Source organism: Danio rerio, chromosome 4 (genome assembly GCF_049306965.1).
Source record: "Danio rerio strain Tuebingen ecotype United States chromosome 4, GRCz12tu, whole genome shotgun sequence".
Lineage (NCBI taxonomy): Eukaryota > Metazoa > Chordata > Actinopteri > Cypriniformes > Danionidae > Danio > Danio rerio.
In genome coordinates, this window is record NC_133179.1 from 51259981 (window position 1) to 51276691 (window position 16711).

The 16711-nt window shown below is 43.4% G+C and overlaps 1 protein-coding gene and 41 non-coding genes across 42 annotated transcripts in view; all 42 read left to right on the top strand.

Moving 5' to 3' along the window:
* The window catches only part of LOC137490826 (tripartite motif-containing protein 14-like), a 262825-nt gene that overhangs the window by 97626 nt on the left and 148488 nt on the right, over nt 1-16711 (top strand). The window lies entirely within an intron of this gene.
* Nucleotides 13-131, top strand: LOC137493989 (5S ribosomal RNA). The gene has a single exon (XR_011013964.2). It is a non-coding gene; the product is annotated as a 5S ribosomal RNA (ribosomal RNA).
* On the top strand, nt 190-308 carry LOC137493620 (5S ribosomal RNA). Its single transcript, XR_011013595.2, has one exon. It is a non-coding gene; the product is annotated as a 5S ribosomal RNA (ribosomal RNA).
* LOC137492305 (5S ribosomal RNA) lies at nt 367-485 on the top strand. The gene has a single exon (XR_011012278.1). It is a non-coding gene; the product is annotated as a 5S ribosomal RNA (ribosomal RNA).
* LOC137492306 (5S ribosomal RNA) lies at nt 544-662 on the top strand. The gene has a single exon (XR_011012279.1). It is a non-coding gene; the product is annotated as a 5S ribosomal RNA (ribosomal RNA).
* Nucleotides 721-839, top strand: LOC137493968 (5S ribosomal RNA). The gene has a single exon (XR_011013943.2). It is a non-coding gene; the product is annotated as a 5S ribosomal RNA (ribosomal RNA).
* On the top strand, nt 898-1016 carry LOC137494154 (5S ribosomal RNA). Its single transcript, XR_012403409.1, has one exon. It is a non-coding gene; the product is annotated as a 5S ribosomal RNA (ribosomal RNA).
* Nucleotides 1075-1193, top strand: LOC137492307 (5S ribosomal RNA). The gene has a single exon (XR_011012280.1). It is a non-coding gene; the product is annotated as a 5S ribosomal RNA (ribosomal RNA).
* LOC137492308 (5S ribosomal RNA) lies at nt 1252-1370 on the top strand. The gene has a single exon (XR_011012281.1). It is a non-coding gene; the product is annotated as a 5S ribosomal RNA (ribosomal RNA).
* LOC137492309 (5S ribosomal RNA) lies at nt 1429-1547 on the top strand. The gene has a single exon (XR_011012282.1). It is a non-coding gene; the product is annotated as a 5S ribosomal RNA (ribosomal RNA).
* LOC141383419 (5S ribosomal RNA) lies at nt 1606-1724 on the top strand. Its single transcript, XR_012404436.1, has one exon. It is a non-coding gene; the product is annotated as a 5S ribosomal RNA (ribosomal RNA).
* On the top strand, nt 1783-1901 carry LOC141383372 (5S ribosomal RNA). The gene has a single exon (XR_012404389.1). It is a non-coding gene; the product is annotated as a 5S ribosomal RNA (ribosomal RNA).
* LOC141383361 (5S ribosomal RNA) lies at nt 1960-2078 on the top strand. The gene has a single exon (XR_012404375.1). It is a non-coding gene; the product is annotated as a 5S ribosomal RNA (ribosomal RNA).
* LOC141383299 (5S ribosomal RNA) lies at nt 2137-2255 on the top strand. Its single transcript, XR_012404311.1, has one exon. It is a non-coding gene; the product is annotated as a 5S ribosomal RNA (ribosomal RNA).
* On the top strand, nt 2314-2432 carry LOC137492314 (5S ribosomal RNA). The gene has a single exon (XR_011012287.1). It is a non-coding gene; the product is annotated as a 5S ribosomal RNA (ribosomal RNA).
* Nucleotides 2491-2609, top strand: LOC141383407 (5S ribosomal RNA). Its single transcript, XR_012404424.1, has one exon. It is a non-coding gene; the product is annotated as a 5S ribosomal RNA (ribosomal RNA).
* Nucleotides 2668-2786, top strand: LOC137493482 (5S ribosomal RNA). The gene has a single exon (XR_011013454.2). It is a non-coding gene; the product is annotated as a 5S ribosomal RNA (ribosomal RNA).
* LOC137492317 (5S ribosomal RNA) lies at nt 2845-2963 on the top strand. The gene has a single exon (XR_011012290.1). It is a non-coding gene; the product is annotated as a 5S ribosomal RNA (ribosomal RNA).
* Nucleotides 3022-3140, top strand: LOC137492318 (5S ribosomal RNA). Its single transcript, XR_011012291.1, has one exon. It is a non-coding gene; the product is annotated as a 5S ribosomal RNA (ribosomal RNA).
* LOC137492837 (5S ribosomal RNA) lies at nt 3199-3317 on the top strand. The gene has a single exon (XR_011012810.2). It is a non-coding gene; the product is annotated as a 5S ribosomal RNA (ribosomal RNA).
* On the top strand, nt 3376-3494 carry LOC137492319 (5S ribosomal RNA). Its single transcript, XR_011012292.1, has one exon. It is a non-coding gene; the product is annotated as a 5S ribosomal RNA (ribosomal RNA).
* On the top strand, nt 3553-3671 carry LOC137492320 (5S ribosomal RNA). Its single transcript, XR_011012293.1, has one exon. It is a non-coding gene; the product is annotated as a 5S ribosomal RNA (ribosomal RNA).
* On the top strand, nt 3730-3848 carry LOC137493970 (5S ribosomal RNA). Its single transcript, XR_011013945.2, has one exon. It is a non-coding gene; the product is annotated as a 5S ribosomal RNA (ribosomal RNA).
* Nucleotides 3907-4025, top strand: LOC137492321 (5S ribosomal RNA). Its single transcript, XR_011012294.1, has one exon. It is a non-coding gene; the product is annotated as a 5S ribosomal RNA (ribosomal RNA).
* LOC137493544 (5S ribosomal RNA) lies at nt 4084-4202 on the top strand. Its single transcript, XR_011013518.2, has one exon. It is a non-coding gene; the product is annotated as a 5S ribosomal RNA (ribosomal RNA).
* Nucleotides 4261-4379, top strand: LOC137492322 (5S ribosomal RNA). Its single transcript, XR_011012295.1, has one exon. It is a non-coding gene; the product is annotated as a 5S ribosomal RNA (ribosomal RNA).
* On the top strand, nt 4438-4556 carry LOC141383385 (5S ribosomal RNA). Its single transcript, XR_012404402.1, has one exon. It is a non-coding gene; the product is annotated as a 5S ribosomal RNA (ribosomal RNA).
* On the top strand, nt 4615-4733 carry LOC137492324 (5S ribosomal RNA). Its single transcript, XR_011012297.1, has one exon. It is a non-coding gene; the product is annotated as a 5S ribosomal RNA (ribosomal RNA).
* Nucleotides 4792-4910, top strand: LOC137492325 (5S ribosomal RNA). The gene has a single exon (XR_011012298.1). It is a non-coding gene; the product is annotated as a 5S ribosomal RNA (ribosomal RNA).
* Nucleotides 4969-5087, top strand: LOC141383757 (5S ribosomal RNA). The gene has a single exon (XR_012404793.1). It is a non-coding gene; the product is annotated as a 5S ribosomal RNA (ribosomal RNA).
* LOC137492328 (5S ribosomal RNA) lies at nt 5146-5264 on the top strand. The gene has a single exon (XR_011012301.1). It is a non-coding gene; the product is annotated as a 5S ribosomal RNA (ribosomal RNA).
* On the top strand, nt 5323-5441 carry LOC141383301 (5S ribosomal RNA). Its single transcript, XR_012404313.1, has one exon. It is a non-coding gene; the product is annotated as a 5S ribosomal RNA (ribosomal RNA).
* LOC137492330 (5S ribosomal RNA) lies at nt 5500-5618 on the top strand. Its single transcript, XR_011012303.1, has one exon. It is a non-coding gene; the product is annotated as a 5S ribosomal RNA (ribosomal RNA).
* On the top strand, nt 5677-5795 carry LOC137492331 (5S ribosomal RNA). The gene has a single exon (XR_011012304.1). It is a non-coding gene; the product is annotated as a 5S ribosomal RNA (ribosomal RNA).
* On the top strand, nt 5854-5972 carry LOC137492332 (5S ribosomal RNA). Its single transcript, XR_011012305.1, has one exon. It is a non-coding gene; the product is annotated as a 5S ribosomal RNA (ribosomal RNA).
* LOC137492333 (5S ribosomal RNA) lies at nt 6031-6149 on the top strand. The gene has a single exon (XR_011012306.1). It is a non-coding gene; the product is annotated as a 5S ribosomal RNA (ribosomal RNA).
* On the top strand, nt 6208-6326 carry LOC137492334 (5S ribosomal RNA). Its single transcript, XR_011012307.1, has one exon. It is a non-coding gene; the product is annotated as a 5S ribosomal RNA (ribosomal RNA).
* LOC137492335 (5S ribosomal RNA) lies at nt 6385-6503 on the top strand. The gene has a single exon (XR_011012308.1). It is a non-coding gene; the product is annotated as a 5S ribosomal RNA (ribosomal RNA).
* Nucleotides 6563-6681, top strand: LOC141383694 (5S ribosomal RNA). Its single transcript, XR_012404728.1, has one exon. It is a non-coding gene; the product is annotated as a 5S ribosomal RNA (ribosomal RNA).
* On the top strand, nt 12742-12814 carry trnat-cgu (transfer RNA threonine (anticodon CGU)). Its single transcript has one exon. It is a non-coding gene; the product is annotated as a tRNA-Thr (tRNA).
* Nucleotides 12919-12992, top strand: trnan-guu (transfer RNA asparagine (anticodon GUU)). Its single transcript has one exon. It is a non-coding gene; the product is annotated as a tRNA-Asn (tRNA).
* On the top strand, nt 14604-14677 carry trnan-guu (transfer RNA asparagine (anticodon GUU)). Its single transcript has one exon. It is a non-coding gene; the product is annotated as a tRNA-Asn (tRNA).

Below are 16711 nucleotides of genomic sequence, written 5' to 3' on the forward strand. Positions count from 1 at the left end.
ACAGCCTCTTTCGCTTACGGCCATACCACCCTGGAAATGCCCGATCTCATCTGAACTCGGAAGTAAAGCAGGGTCGGGCCTGGTTAGTACTTGGATGGGAGACCGCCTGGGAATACCAGGTGCTGTAAGCTTTTCGAAGTGCTTCATCTGGCAGCTGATTTAAATAGCCAACGCTTGACAGCCTCTTTCGCTTACGGCCATACCACCCTGGAAATGCCCGATCTCATCTGAACTCGGAAGTAAAGCAGGGTCGGGCCTGGTTAGTACTTGGATGGGAGACCGCCTGGGAATACCAGGTGCTGTAAGCTTTTCGAAGTGCTTCATCTGGCAGCTGATTTAAATAGCCAACGCTTGACAGCCTCTTTCGCTTACGGCCATACCACCCTGGAAATGCCCGATCTCATCTGAACTCGGAAGTAAAGCAGGGTCGGGCCTGGTTAGTACTTGGATGGGAGACCGCCTGGGAATACCAGGTGCTGTAAGCTTTTCGAAGTGCTTCATCTGGCAGCTGATTTAAATAGCCAACGCTTGACAGCCTCTTTCGCTTACGGCCATACCACCCTGGAAATGCCCGATCTCATCTGAACTCGGAAGTAAAGCAGGGTCGGGCCTGGTTAGTACTTGGATGGGAGACCGCCTGGGAATACCAGGTGCTGTAAGCTTTTCGAAGTGCTTCATCTGGCAGCTGATTTAAATAGCCAACGCTTGACAGCCTCTTTCGCTTACGGCCATACCACCCTGGAAATGCCCGATCTCATCTGAACTCGGAAGTAAAGCAGGGTCGGGCCTGGTTAGTACTTGGATGGGAGACCGCCTGGGAATACCAGGTGCTGTAAGCTTTTCGAAGTGCTTCATCTGGCAGCTGATTTAAATAGCCAACGCTTGACAGCCTCTTTCGCTTACGGCCATACCACCCTGGAAATGCCCGATCTCATCTGAACTCGGAAGTAAAGCAGGGTCGGGCCTGGTTAGTACTTGGATGGGAGACCGCCTGGGAATACCAGGTGCTGTAAGCTTTTCGAAGTGCTTCATCTGGCAGCTGATTTAAATAGCCAACGCTTGACAGCCTCTTTCGCTTACGGCCATACCACCCTGGAAATGCCCGATCTCATCTGAACTCGGAAGTAAAGCAGGGTCGGGCCTGGTTAGTACTTGGATGGGAGACCGCCTGGGAATACCAGGTGCTGTAAGCTTTTCGAAGTGCTTCATCTGGCAGCTGATTTAAATAGCCAACGCTTGACAGCCTCTTTCGCTTACGGCCATACCACCCTGGAAATGCCCGATCTCATCTGAACTCGGAAGTAAAGCAGGGTCGGGCCTGGTTAGTACTTGGATGGGAGACCGCCTGGGAATACCAGGTGCTGTAAGCTTTTCGAAGTGCTTCATCTGGCAGCTKATTTAAATAGCCAACGCTTGACAGCCTCTTTCGCTTACGGCCATACCACCCTGGAAATGCCCGATCTCATCTGAACTCGGAAGTAAAGCAGGGTCGGGCCTGGTTAGTACTTGGATGGGAGACCGCCTGGGAATACCAGGTGCTGTAAGCTTTTCGAAGTGCTTCATCTGGCAGCTGATTTAAATAGCCAACGCTTGACAGCCTCTTTCGCTTACGGCCATACCACCCTGGAAATGCCCGATCTCATCTGAACTCGGAAGTAAAGCAGGGTCGGGCCTGGTTAGTACTTGGATGGGAGACCGCCTRKGAATACCAGGTGCTGTAAGCTTTTCGAAGTGCTTCATCTGGCAGCTGATTTAAATAGCCAACGCTTGACAGCCTCTTTCGCTTACGGCCATACCACCCTGGAAATGCCCGAYCTCATCTGAACTCGGAAGTAAAGCAGGGTCGGGCCTGGTTAGTACTTGGATGGGAGACCGCCTGGGAATACCAGGTGCTGTAAGCTTTTCGAAGTGCTTCATCTGGCAGCTGATTTAAATAGCCAACGCTTGACAGCCTCTTTCGCTTACGGCCATACCACCCTGGAAATGCCCGATCTCATCTGAACTCGGAAGTAAAGCAGGGTCGGGCCTGGTTAGTACTTGGATGGGAGACCGCCTGGGAATACCAGGTGCTGTAAGMTTTTCGAAGTGCTTCATCTGGCAGCTGATTTAAATAGCCAACGCTTGACAGCCTCTTTCGCTTACGGCCATACCACCCTGGAAATGCCYGATCTCATCTGAACTCGGAAGTAAAGCAGGGTCGGGCCTGGTTAGTACTTGGATGGGAGACCGCCTGGGAATACCAGGTGCTGTAAGCTTTTCGAAGTGCTTCATCTGGCAGCTGATTTAAATAGCCAACGCTTGACAGCCTCTTTCGCTTACGGCCATACCACCCTGGAAATGCCCGATCTCATCTGAACTCGGAAGTAAAGCAGGGTCGGGCCTGGTTAGTACTTGGATGGGAGACCGCCTGGGAATACCAGGTGCTGTAAGCTTTTCGAAGTGCTTCATCTGGCAGCTGATTTAAATAGCCAACGCTTGACAGCCTCTTTCGCTTACGGCCATACCACCCTGAAAATGCCCGATCTCATCTGAACTCGGAAGTAAAGCAGSGTCGGGCCTGGTTAGTACTTGGATGGGAGACCGCCTGGGAATACCAGGTGCTGTAAGCTTTTCGAAGTGCTTCATCTGGMAGCTGATTTAAATAGCCAACGCTTGACAGCCTCTTTCGCTTACGGCCATACCACCCTGGAAATGCCCGATCTCATCTGAACTCGGAAGTAAAGCAGGGTCGGGCCTGGTTAGTACTTGGATGGGAGACCGCCTGGGAATACCAGGTGCTGTAAGCTTTTCGAAGTGCTTCATCTGGCAGCTGATTTAAATAGCCAACGCTTGACAGCCTCTTTCGCTTACGGCCATACCACCCTGGAAATGCCCGATCTCATCTGAACTCGGAAGTAAAGCAGGGTCGGGCCTGGTTAGTACTTGGATGGGAGACCGCCTGGGAATACCAGGTGCTGTAAGCTTTTCGAAGTGCTTCATCTGGCAGCTGATTTAAATAGCCAACGCTTGACAGCCTCTTTCGCTTACGGCCATACCACCCTGGAAATGCCCGATCTCATCTGAACTCGGAAGTAAAGCAGGGTCGGGCCTGGTTAGTACTTGGATGGGAGACCGCCTGGGAATACCAGGTGCTGTAAGCTTTTCGAAGTGCTTCATCTGGCAGCTGATTTAAATAGCCAACGCTTGACAGCCTCTTTCGCTTACGGCCATACCACCCTGGAAATGCCCGATCTCATCTGAACTCGGAAGTAAAGCAGGGTCGGGCCTGGTTAGTACTTGGATGGGAGACCGCCTGGGAATACCAGGTGCTGTAAGCTTTTCGAAGTGCTTCATCTGGCAGCTGATTTAAATAGCCAACGCTTGACAGCCTCTTTCGCTTACGGCCATACCACCCTGGAAATGCCCGATCTCATCTGAACTCGGAAGTAAAGCAGGGTCGGGCCTGGTTAGTACTTGGATGGGAGACCGCCTGGGAATACCAGGTGCTGTAAGCTTTTCGAAGTGCTTCATCTGGCAGCTGATTTAAATAGCCAACGCTTGACAGCCTCTTTCGCTTACGGCCATACCACCCTGGAAATGCCCGATCTCATCTGAACTCGGAAGTAAAGCAGGGTCGGGCCTGGTTAGTACTTGGATGGGAGACCGCCTGGGAATACCAGGTGCTGTAAGCTTTTCGAAGTGCTTCATCTGGCAGCTGATTTAAATAGCCAACGCTTGACAGCCTCTTTCGCTTACGGCCATACCACCCTGGAAATGCCCGATCTCATCTGAACTCGGAAGTAAAGCAGGGTCGGGCCTGGTTAGTACTTGGATGGGAGACCGCCTGGGAATACCAGGTGCTGTAAGCTTTTCGAAGTGCTTCATCTGGCAGCTGATTTAAATAGCCAACGCTTGACAGCCTCTTTCGCTTACGGCCATACCACCCTGGAAATGCCCGATCTCATCTGAACTCGGAAGTAAAGCAGGGTCGGGCCTGGTTAGTACTTGGATGGGAGACCGCCTGGGAATACCAGGTGCTGTAAGCTTTTCGAAGTGCTTCATCTGGCAGCTGATTTAAATAGCCAACGCTTGACAGCCTCTTTCGCTTACGGCCATACCACCCTGGAAATGCCCGATCTCATCTGAACTCGGAAGTAAAGCAGGGTCGGGCCTGGTTAGTACTTGGATGGGAGACCGCCTGGGAATACCAGGTGCTGTAAGCTTTTCGAAGTGCTTCATCTGGCAGCTGATTTAAATAGCCAACGCTTGACAGCCTCTTTCGCTTACGGCCATACCACCCTGGAAATGCCCGATCTCATCTGAACTCGGAAGTAAAGCAGGGTCGGGCCTGGTTAGTACTTGGATGGGAGACCGCCTGGGAATACCAGGTGCTGTAAGCTTTTCGAAGTGCTTCATCTGGCAGCTGATTTAAATAGCCAACGCTTGACAGCCTCTTTCGCTTACGGCCATACCACCCTGGAAATGCCCGATCTCATCTGAACTCGGAAGTAAAGCAGGGTCGGGCCTGGTTAGTACTTGGATRGGAGACCGCCTGGGAATACCAGGTGCTGTAAGCTTTTCGAAGTGCTTCATCTGGCAGCTGATTTAAATAGCCAACGCTTGACAGCCTCTTTCGCTTACGGCCATACCACCCTGGAAATGCCCGATCTCATCTGAACTCGGAAGTAAAGCAGGGTCGGGCCTGGTTAGTACTTGGATGGGAGACCGCCTGGGAATACCAGGTGCTGTAAGCTTTTCGAAGTGCTTCATCTGGCAGCTGATTTAAATAGCCAACGCTTGACAGCCTCTTTCGCTTACGGCCATACCACCCTGGAAATGCCCGATCTCATCTGAACTCGGAAGTAAAGCAGGGTCGGGCCTGGTTAGTACTTGGATGGGAGACCGCCTGGGAATACCAGGTGCTGTAAGCTTTTCGAAGTGCTTCATCTGGCAGCTGATTTAAATAGCCAACGCTTGACAGCCTCTTTCGCTTACGGCCATACCACCCTGGAAATGCCCGAYCTCATCTGAACTCGGAAGTAAAGCAGGGTCGGGCCTGGTTAGTACTTGGATGGGAGACYGCCTGGGAATACCAGRTGCTGTAAGCTTTTCGAAGTGCTTCATCTGGCAGCTGATTTAAATAGCCAACGCTTGACAGCCTCTTTCGCTTACGGCCATACCACCCTGGAAATGCCCGATCTCATCTGAACTCGGAAGTAAAGCAGGGTCGGGCCTGGTTAGTACTTGGATGGGAGACCGCCTGGGAATACCAGGTGCTGTAAGCTTTTCGAAGTGCTTCATCTGGCAGCTGATTTAAATAGCCAACGCTTGACAGCCTCTTTCGCTTACGGCCATACCACCCTGGAAATGCCYGATCTCATCTGAACTCGGAAGTAAAGCAGGGTCGGGCCTGGTTAGTACTTGGATGGGAGACCGCCTGGGAATACCAGGTGCTGTAAGCTTTTCGAAGTGCTTCATCTGGCAGCTGATTTAAATAGCCAACGCTTGACARCCTCTTTCGCTTACGGCCATACCACCCTGGAAATGCCCGATCTCATCTGAACTCGGAAGTAAAGCAGGGTCGGGCCTGGTTAGTACTTGGATGGGAGACCGCCTGGGAATACCAGGTGCTGTAAGCTTTTCGAAGTGCTTCATCTGGCAGCTGATTTAAATAGCCAACGCTTGACAGCCTCTTTCGCTTACGGCCATACCACCCTGGAAATGCCCGATCTCATCTGAACTCGGAAGTAAAGCAGGGTCGGGCCTGGTTAGTACTTGGATGGGAGACCGCCTGGGAATACCAGGTGCTGTAAGCTTTTCGAAGTGCTTCATCTGGCAGCTGATTTAAATAGCCAACGCTTGACAGCCTCTTTCGCTTACGGCCATACCACCCTGGAAATGCCCGATCTCATCTGAACTCGGAAGTAAAGCAGGGTCGGGCCTGGTTAGTACTTGGATGGGAGACCGCCTGGGAATACCAGGTGCTGTAAGCTTTTCGAAGTGCTTCATCTGGCAGCTGATTTAAATAGCCAACGCTTGACAGCCTCTTTCGCTTACGGCCATACCACCCTGGAAATGCCCGATCTCATCTGAACTCGGAAGTAAAGCAGGGTCGGGCCTGGTTAGTACTTGGATGGGAGACCGCCTGGGAATACCAGGTGCTGTAAGCTTTTCGAAGTGCTTCATCTGGCAGCTGATTTAAATAGCCAACGCTTGACAGYCTCTTTCGCTTACGGCCATACCACCCTGGAAATGCCCGATCTCATCTGAACTCGGAAGTAAAGCAGGGTCGGGCCTGGTTAGTACTTGGATGGGAGACCGCCTGGGAATACCAGGTGCTGTAAGCTTTTCGAAGTGCTTCATCTGGCAGCTGATTTAAATAGCCAACGCTTGACAGCCTCTTTCGCTTACGGCCATACCACCCTGGAAATGCCCGATCTCATCTGAACTCGGAAGTAAAGCAGGGTCGGGCCTGGTTAGTACTTGGATGGGAGACCGCCTGGGAATACCAGGTGCTGTAAGCTTTTTCGAAGTGCTTCATCTGGCAGCTGATTTAAATAGCCAACGCTTGACAGCCTCTTTCGCTTACGGCCATACCACCCTGGAAATGCCAGATCTCATCTGAACTCGGAAGTAAAGCAGGGTCGGGCCCGGTTAGTACTTGGATGGGAGACCGCCTGGGAATACCAGGTGCTGTAAGCTTTTCGAAGTGCTTCATYTGGCAGCTGATTTAAATAGCCAACGCTTGACMKCCTCTTTCGCTTACGGCCATACCACCCTGGACACGCCCTCTAGTGTGAGTTAGAGTTGGTGCACTGCAGGAAGTGTGAGGTGGCAGAAGGAAGAGAGAGGCTCTTCCATTTTGGCAGTTTTGTTTTTTATTTTTAGTTTTTGCATTACAAAGTTTACTTTAATTGTTTTTTCAGTTAAAGATTATTTTTAACTAACCCCAAACAGTAACACTGTTTTGGGGTTAGAAAACAAMAAAATGGACACTACGGAGAAAGAGAATGGACAGGACACAAATGGAAAAAGGAACAGAGAACAAGGAAATGCTACAAACATGCTTGAAAGGACACGAAATGAAGATGCCGRAGAAAACAGCAATGAGACATGGGCAACAGTTGTCTCAAAGAAAAAAGAAGGGAAAGGAGGTGGTCAAGAAAAGAAAGGTAATCTACAATCAATTGCAAGTATTGAAAGTGAAAAGAATACTGAAGRACAAATGAATGCTTTAAGTCAAAAACAACAAATGCTGAACAAACTAAAGAAGCAAGCAAGATATCAAAGAGAATATAAGAAGGAAGCCACACTGACAATGATGATAAAGGATGTTGAAAACTCAACTATAAACAACATAATCAAAGCAGTTGAAGACAAAGTGGGGATTGGCAAATTAATTGGACTGAGAAGGAAAAACAACAATGAATTTGAACTGACAATGGAAAGTGAAAAAGAATGCGAGRTATTGATTAACGGACTGATGATTAATGGAGAAGAATGTGAAGTGAAAAAGCTGTGTGCAACAGRAAAAATGGTATCTTTCCTGAACTTGCCCAGTTATATACAGGATGAGGAGATACAACAGAAACTGAGTAATTGGGGAGTAACTCCTATACTGCCAATAAGAAGGAAATATCATCCGGGAACAATGGTTGCAGACGGAACACGATTTGTGAAGGTAAAGTTTCCCAAAGAAGTTAAATCTTTACCATACAATGTTGGCTTCATGACGGAAGAAGGGATGCAGTATTTCAGAGTGATACATGACAATCAACTGAAAATGTGCAGACTTTGCTCAAGTACAGAGCATGAAAAGAAAGACTGCCCAAATTTCACGTGCAGGAGATGTCTTCAGCAGGGGCATTATGTGCGGGACTGCGAAGTTCCGCAGTGCCAGGGCTGCGAGAGGGCATCAACAAGATGTAACTGCAACAAAGAGGAGGAAGTTGAAAGGATGGAAACACAAGCGTCACTTGAAAATACTGCAACAGAAAGGAAGGAGGACAAAACAGGAGAAGAAAACAATACAGAAGAGGACAGAAATGAGCAAGAGGATAAAGAAATGGAACTGGGAGAAGGAGCAAACAARGAAGAAGGAGAACCAAATAATAGACAATTTGCTGAGGAACAAAATGATGAGGACACTATAGAACTGAACAATGAAGAGAGACAGGAGAAAACAAGGACTGAGGACAATGAAATAAGAGCAATAAATGAGGTAAGAGSAATGGATTTTGAAAGGGGGAATTRTGGACTGGAAAAAAAAGAAAAAGGAAAAAAGATAAAAGATTTAAAATCAAGATCTAAAAGTGGCYTAAACATTGAAATGGTTCTACAACGGCAGAAAATAAGAAGAGAAGAGATTAAAGAAAGAATGGAAAGGAAAAAATTTRAAAAAGGAGATGCAAGAAACATTTGTTTAAGTGACAGTGACTCAGAATGAATGGTGGTTATTGGTTTATCCAATAATTATACTAATGAGTAATGTATGTGTGGTATCATTGAATGTAAGAGGATTGTCCAAATGTGAAAAGTTTGAAAGATTAACGTGTTTGACRAAAAAGTGTGATATRTTATGTTTACAAGAGACAAAGTGGGAAAATGAGATTAAAAATGAAATGAGAAAATTATGGAATGGTGAAATATTTAGTAATGGRAATATAGAAAAGAATAGAGGAGTWGCAATTTTAATAAAAAGAGGGATTTTTGAGAAAGTAGAATTAGACTATAAAGACACAAATGGAAGAATAATAATTGTAAAAGTTCTGTATGGTGGGAAAAGTTTTAGAGTATGCAACATACATGCACCAAATGAGGAAAAGGACAAATATAACTTTTATAAGGAAATAGATAARCTAATAGAAAAGAATGAAAACATATTTATTTTAGGAGATTTTAATATTGCCATGCAAAGAATAGATATAGATGACTCAATGAATTTTAGAACAGACAGAGGGAGGAATGAACTACAAAATTTAATGAGAAAATGTGATTTGGTAGACGTATGGAGAGAGCGAAATGGTATGAAAAGAGARTATTCAAGAAGAGAAATTGCAAATAGGATTTTAAAGCAAAGTAGAATTGACTTGTTTTTATGTAAGAAAAAAGAAGTACAATATGTTAACACAATTTTATATAAAACCTRTAGTGAAAGTGATCATGATTTTTTATGGATAACAATGAATTTTAATGAGATTGAAAAAGGACCAGGAGTGTGGATACTCAACACTGAGCTGTTAAAAATAGAAAGTTATAAAATGGATATAGAAAATATAATAGTTAATAGTGTAAATGATGARATGTTTGAAACAGAAACAGGTTTATGGTGGGATAATCTGAAAAATAGAATAAAAGAATACTCAATAAATATATCAGAAAAAATACAAAAGGCCAAAAAATTCAAAGAAAATAAAATTAGAAAAGAATGGAATGAAGAAATGAGTAAAGTAAATGGGATAAATGTTGACAAAATAATWGAATTACAGGAAAAGCTGAAGAAAATTGAAGAAGAAAAGTGTAAAGGAGTAATTATTAGAAGCAGAGCTAAAGACATTGTAGAAGGAGAAAGAAGTACAAAATACTTTTATGAATTAGAAAAAACAAGACAGAGAGCAGCTATAATAAAATGTATAAAAACACAAGATGGGAAAACTGTAGAAGACAAASARGGAATTTTAAATGAAASTAGACGATTTTATAAGGAATTATTTACAGAAAATGGAGTWAATWTAAATGATGAACATTTTTTATTAGRAAAAATAACAGCAAAATTAAATAAAGAAGACAAGGAAATGTGTGAGAGTGAGATAACAGATTTAGAAATAGAAACAGCTATTGATCAGTCGAGAAATGGGAMAAGTCCAGGAATAGATGGACTACCAGTTGAGTTTTATAAAGTTTTTAAAAATGTTTTAATTCCTATTTTAAATGAAATATACAGTGATATTTATGAAAAAGGGGAGTTAACTAATAGTATGAAGAAAGGAATGGTGAAAATGATTTATAAAARAAATGGASACAAAGGAGACTTAAAAAATTATCGACCCTTAAGCATGCTGAACACRGACTATAAAATTTTAGCAAAGGTTTTAGCTAATAGATTGAAAGTAGTTGTACCTAACATAATCAAAACAAATCAAGCATATGCAGTTYTAAAAAGAGACATAACTGATGTCATAAACAATATAAGAGATATAATATGGTATAYGAGAGAGGAAAAAGAAACAGGATATATAATCAGTGTCGATTTAGAAAAAGCTTTTGATAGAGTGGAACACAAATATATGATGGATGTAATGGAGAGATTTGGTTTTGGAGAAAGATACTTACAATGGATAAAATGTTTATATGCAGATATAACAAGCTGTATAAAAGTAAATGGTTTTTTAACTAAAGATTTTAAAATAACAAGATCAATAAGACAAGGATGTCCAATGTCRGCACTATTATACACACTTGTATCTGAAACATTRGGATTAGCWATTGATAATGAAACGCAAATACGAGGATTATGTATAAAAGGAACAGACTTAGAACACAAAATATTTCAGTATGCTGATGATACYACTTTAATAGTAAAAGATATTAAAAGTATTGAAAAAGCAGAGGAAATTTTAAACAGATATTGTAAWGGAACAGGAGCAAAAATTAATAARGAAAAAACTAAATACATGAGAMTGGGAAAAATAAATGTTTTACCAGAAAAAATWAAATTTAAAGAGGAGAMAGTTGATATGAAAATTTTAGGTATAAGGGTTGGTGAAAATGAAAATGAAACAAGGAATTTAATGTGGGAGGAAGTTTTAAAGGGAATGGAGAAAAGATTACATTTCTGGAAATTAAGAGGWTTGTTTTTAAAGGGGAAAGTTTTAGTTTTAAATTCCTTATTTTTATCAAAAATGTGGTATGTTTTAGGTACAGTRAGTTTGCCAATGAGTGTGTATAAAAAGATAAAAGCTATTGTTTTAGATTTCTTATGGGATGGAAAACCTTCCAAAATAGCKTATGACACCATAATTGGTAAAGTTGAAGAAGGAGGCTTAGGTTTAATTGATCCWCTAATCAGAATGAAAAGCATAAGAATTAAAACTGTAAATAAATATTGGAAAGAAGAAAAACATGTATGGAAAGATGTGATGAGRTATTTTTTAAATAAATGTGGGGAAATRCAAGAATATATATTATGGATGAAGCCCAAAGAGAATATGATGAATAAAGTTCCAGAATTCTATAAAGAGGTTAYTAAAGCATGGGGAGATTTTAGAAAGCATATTGATTGTTCATTTAGTAAAGAAGAGATTTTARAGCAACCGCTGTTTTTAAATGAAYATATTAAAGAAGGGAATAATACTATTTTTTATAAGAAATGGTTTAATGCAGGAATAAAGCAAATTAAAGATATTTTATATGAAGTGATACCTGGTTATGTACAGGCGCAMGTAATAAAAGATGCAATAATAGAAAACTATGAAAACGAAACTAAAAGAGTTATTGAAAAGCAGCTTAACAACTTGAAAAAAAATATACCAAAAGAATGGAAAGAAATTATAGAAAATAAATTGGAAATGCACAGAGATGAAGGAAGGGTGATAAACTTTAAAGAAAATCAATATGCTTTTAAAGATGGTATACTGAAAATGTTTTATTCTTGTTTAYRTAAAGATGTTTTTGTTACACCCAAAGCAGAAGAGTACTGGAAAAGRTTATATCCCAATATTGAAAAGAAGGAAATATGGCAAAATKTAAGAGCTTGGTGGAAAAGTCCCGTTTTAGARAATTTTGATTACATTTTAAGACAAAACTGTTTATTAAGTGAAATGAGATTGTGTAAAATAGGTTTGGCAAATGATGCAAGATGTAAAGTTTGTAATGAAGAAGATGAAGGTATAYTACATTTGTTTTTTAAATGCAAAGAGTTAAAATGTTTTATTGGAAAAATTAAAGAAATGYTAAATGAAATGGGGATTGAAAATGAGGTTGTTGATGAKGAATGGGAAACRTTATTTTTATTTGGTTGTAAAACAGAAGGTAAAAACACAAGGTTCATRAAYTTCATTTTAACAGTTGCAAGAAATGTRATATGGAATAGAAGGAATATTGTTAAACAAAAGAATGGCAAATTGTCTGTGTGTAAATTGTTTCAAAGAAAAATGTCTGAACTGCTTAATACTCTTTTYTATTATTGTAACATGAATGACAAGATTGATGTATTTGAAAAAGACTTTTTAARYGGGAATACRTATGTTCAAATGRCTTTATATAATGTAAATGTATTATTACCTGAATGTAACTGTTTTTAATTTTTGATATAAAAWAAARAAAAAAAAAAAAAAAAAAAAAAAAAAAAAGTCGGTAGAGCATGAGACTCTTAATGTCAAGGTCGTGGGTTCGAGCCCCACGTTGGGTGTTTCTGTTACTTTTCTCTCTCTATCTCAGCAAACTTACATTAGCGTTCCTATAGCAGACCTTTTGAGACAAAGTTCCACATTTCTACCACTGTAGGTCACCTTTCACTAAGTCTCTTTGGCGCAATCGGTTAGCGCGTTCGGCTGTTAACTGAAAGGTTGGTGGTTCAAGCCCACCCAGGTATGAAATAGGCATTTTGCTGCCTTGCAACTGCTAACACGTGCACTGGACATAGATCCTGGGCCACATTCTGTCCAGCGTTACAAGATGAAATCAGGATTTAGCAGAAGATTGTCATGGGTAGGGAAGGTATTACTGTAAATGGTGTCTAGCTCTTGAAAAGGGTTCTCGTCAGTTCGGCTAGCTCAGTCGGTAGAGCATGAGACTCGTAATCTCAGGGTCGTGGGTTCGAGCCCCACGTTGGGCGTTCCTGTTACTTTTCTCTCTCCCAGCATACTTACATAAGGTTTCATGTAGCAGACTTTGAGACAAAGTTACGCGTTTCTACCACTGTAGGTGAATTTTCACTAAGTCTCTGTGGCGCAATCGGTTAGCGCGTTTGGCTGTTAACTGAAAGGTTGGTGGTTCAAGCCCACCCAGGGACGGATTAAGCATTTTGCTGCCTTGTAACTGCTAACACGTGCACTGGACATAGATCCTGGGCCACATTCTGTCCAGCGTTAAAAGACGAAATCAGGATTTAGCAGAACATCGTCACGGGTAGGGAAGGTATTACTGTAAACGGTATCTGGTTCCTAAAAGTGCTTCTCATCATCTCCGCTAGCTCAGTCGATAGAGCATGAGACTCTTAATCTCAGTGTCGTGGGTTAGAGCCCCACATTGGGCGTTTCTGTTACCTCTCTTTCTCTCAGCAAACTATCATAAGGGTTCATATAGCAGACCTTTTGAGACAAAGTTCCGCATTTCTACCACTGTAGGTCACCTATCACTAAGTCTCTGTGGCGTAATCGGTTAGCGCGTTCGGCTGTTAACTGAAAGGTTGCTGGTTCAAGCCCACCCAGGGACGAATTAGGCATTTTGCTGCCTTGTAACTGCTAACACGTGCACTGGACATAGATCCTGGGACACATTCTGTCCAGCGTTACAAGATGAAATCAGGATTAAGCAGAAGATTGTCACGGGTAGGGAAGATATTACTGTTAACAGTGTCTAGTTTTAGTGGGGACTCTTCATCCGACTGGCTAGCTCAGTCGATAGAGCATGAGACTCTTAACGTCAGGGTCATGGGTTCGAGCCCCACGTGGGGCGTTTCTGTTACTTTTCTCTCTCTCTCCCAGCAAACTTACATTAGACTTAATGCAGCAGACTTTGAGACAAAGTTCCGCGTTTCTACCACTGTAGGTCACCTTTCACTAAGTCTCTGTGGCGCAATCGGTTAGCGCGTTCGGCTGTTTACTGAATGGTTGGTGGTTCAAGCCCACCCAGGGACGGATCAAGCATATTGCTGCGTTGTAACTGCTGACACGTGCACTGGACATAGATTCTGGGCCACATTCTGTCCAGCGTTACAAGACGAAATCATGATTTAGCAGAACATTGTCACGGGTAGGGAAGGTATTACTGTAAACAGTGTTTAGCTCTTAAAAGCTCATCTCATCAGCCCGGCTAGCTCAGTCGGTAGAGCATGAGACTCTTAATCTCAGGGTCATTTCGAGCCCCACGTTGGGTGTTCCTGTTACTTTTCTCTCTCCCAGCAAACTTACATAAGGTTTCATGTAGCAGTCTTTGAGACAAAGTTACGCGTTTCTACCACTGTAGGTGACTTTTCACTAAGTCTCTGTGGCGCAATCGGTTAGCGCGTTCGGCTGTTAACTGAAAGGTTGGTGGTTCAAGCCCACCCATTGACGGATCAAACATTTTGCTGCCTTGTAACTGCTAACACGTGCACTGGACATAGATCCTGGGCCACATTCTGTCCAGCGTTACAAGACGAAATCAGGATTTAGCAGAGCATTGTCACGGGTAGGGAAGGTATTACTGTAAACGGTTTCTGGTTCCTAAAAGAGCTTCTCATCATCCCCGCTAGCTCAGTCGATAGAGCATGAAACTCATAATCTCAGCGTCGTGGGTTAGAGCCCCACATTGGGCGTTTCTGTTACCTCTCTTTCTCTCAGCAAACTATCATTAGGGTTCAAATAGCAGACCTTTTGAGACAAAGTTCCGCATTTCCACCACTGTAGGTCACCTTTCACTAAGTCTCTGTGGCGCAGTCGGTTAGCGCGTTCGGCTGTTAATTGAAAGGTTGGTGGTTCAAGCCCACCCAGGGACGGATAAAACATTTTGCTGCCTTGTAACTGCTAACATGTGCACTGGACATAGATCCTAGGCCACATTCTGTCCAGCGTTACAAGACGAAATCAGGATTTAGCAGAACATTGTCACGGGTAGGGAAGGTATTACTGTAAACGGTTTCTGGTTTCTAAAAGAGCTTCTCATCATCCCCGCTAGCTCAGTCGATAGAGCATGAGACTCTTAATCTCAGCGTTGTGGGTTAGAGCCCCACATTGGGCGTTTCTGTTACCTCTCTTTCTCTCAGCAAACTATCAATAGGGTTCATATAACAGACCTTTTGAGACAAAGTTCCGCGTTTCTACCACTGTAGGTCACCTTTCACTAAGTCTCTGTGGCGCAATCGGTTAGCGCGTTCAGCTGTTAACTGAAAGTTTGGTGGTTTAAGCCCACCCAGGGACGGATCAAGAATTTTGCTGCCTTGTAACTGCTAACACGTGCACTGGACATAGATCCTGGGCCACATTCTGTCCAGCGTTACAAGACGAAATCAGGATTTAGCAGAACATTGTCACGGGTAGGGAAGGTATTACTGTAAACAGTGTTTAGCTCTTAAAAGTTCATCTCATCAGCCCGGCTAGCTCAGTCGGTAGAGCATGAGACTCTTAATCTCAGGGTCGTTTCGAGCCCCACGTTGGGCATTCCTGTTACTTTTCTCTCTCTCTCCCAGCAAACTTACATTAGCGTTCATGTAGCAGACTTTGAGACAAAGTTCCACGTTTCTACTACTGTAGGTGACCTTTCACTAAGTCTCTGTGGCGCAATCGGTTAGCGCGTTCGGCTGTTAACTGAAATGTTGGTGGTTCAAGCCCACCCAGGGATGAATTAGGCATTTTGCTGCCTTGCAACTGCTAACACGTGCACTGGACATAGATCCTGGGCCACATTCTGTCCAGCGTTACAAGACGAAATCAGGATTTAGCAAAACATTGTCACGGGTAGGGAAGGTATTACTGTAAACGGTTTCTGGTTCCTAAAAAAGCTTCTCATCATCCCCGCTAGCTCAGTCGATAGAGTATGAGACTCTTAATCTCAGCGTCGTGGGTTAGAGCCCCACATTGGGCGTTTCTGTTACCTCTCTTTCTCTCAGCAAACTATCATTAGGGTTCATATAGCAGACCTTTTGAGACAAAGTTCCGCGTTTCTACCACTGTAGGTGACCTTTCACTAAGTCTCTGTGGTGCAATCGGTTAGCGCGTTCGGCTGTTAACGGAAATGTTGGTGGTTCAAGCCCACCCAGGGACGAAGTAGGCATTTTGCTGCCTTGCAACTGCTAACACGTGCACTGAACATAGATCCTGGGCCACATTTTGTCCAGCGTTACAAGACGAAATCAGGATTTAGCAGAACATTGTCACGGGTAGGGAAGGTATTACTGTAAACGGTTTCTGGTTCCTAAAAGAGCTTCTCATCATCCCCGCTAGCTCAGTCGATAGAGCATGAGACTCTTAATCTTAGCGTCGTGGGTTAGAGCCCCACATTGGGCGTTTCTGTTACCTCTCTTTCTCTCAGCAAACTATCATTAGGGTTCATATAGCAGACCTTTTGAGACAAAGTTCAGCGTTTCTACCACTGTAGGTCACCTTTCACTAAGTCTCTGTGGCGCAATCATTTAGCGCGTTCGGCTGTTAACTGTAAGGTTGGTGGTTCAAGCCCACCCAGGGACGAATTAGGCATTTTGCTGCCTTGCAACTGCTAACACGTGCACTGGACATAGATCCTGGGCCACATTCTGTCCAGCGTTACAAGACGAAATCAGGATTTAGCAGAACATTGTCACATTCTGTCCAGCGTTACAAGATGAAATCAGGATTTAGCAGAACATTGTCACGGGTAGGGAAGGTATTACTGTAAACAGTGTTTAGCTCTTAAAAGTTCATCTCATCAGCCCGGCTAGCTCAGTCGGTAGAGCATGAGACTCAATCTCAGGGTCGTGGGTTCGTGCCCCACGTTAGGGGGTTCCTGTTACTTTTCTCTCTCTCTCCCAGCAAACTTACATAAGGTTTCATGTAGC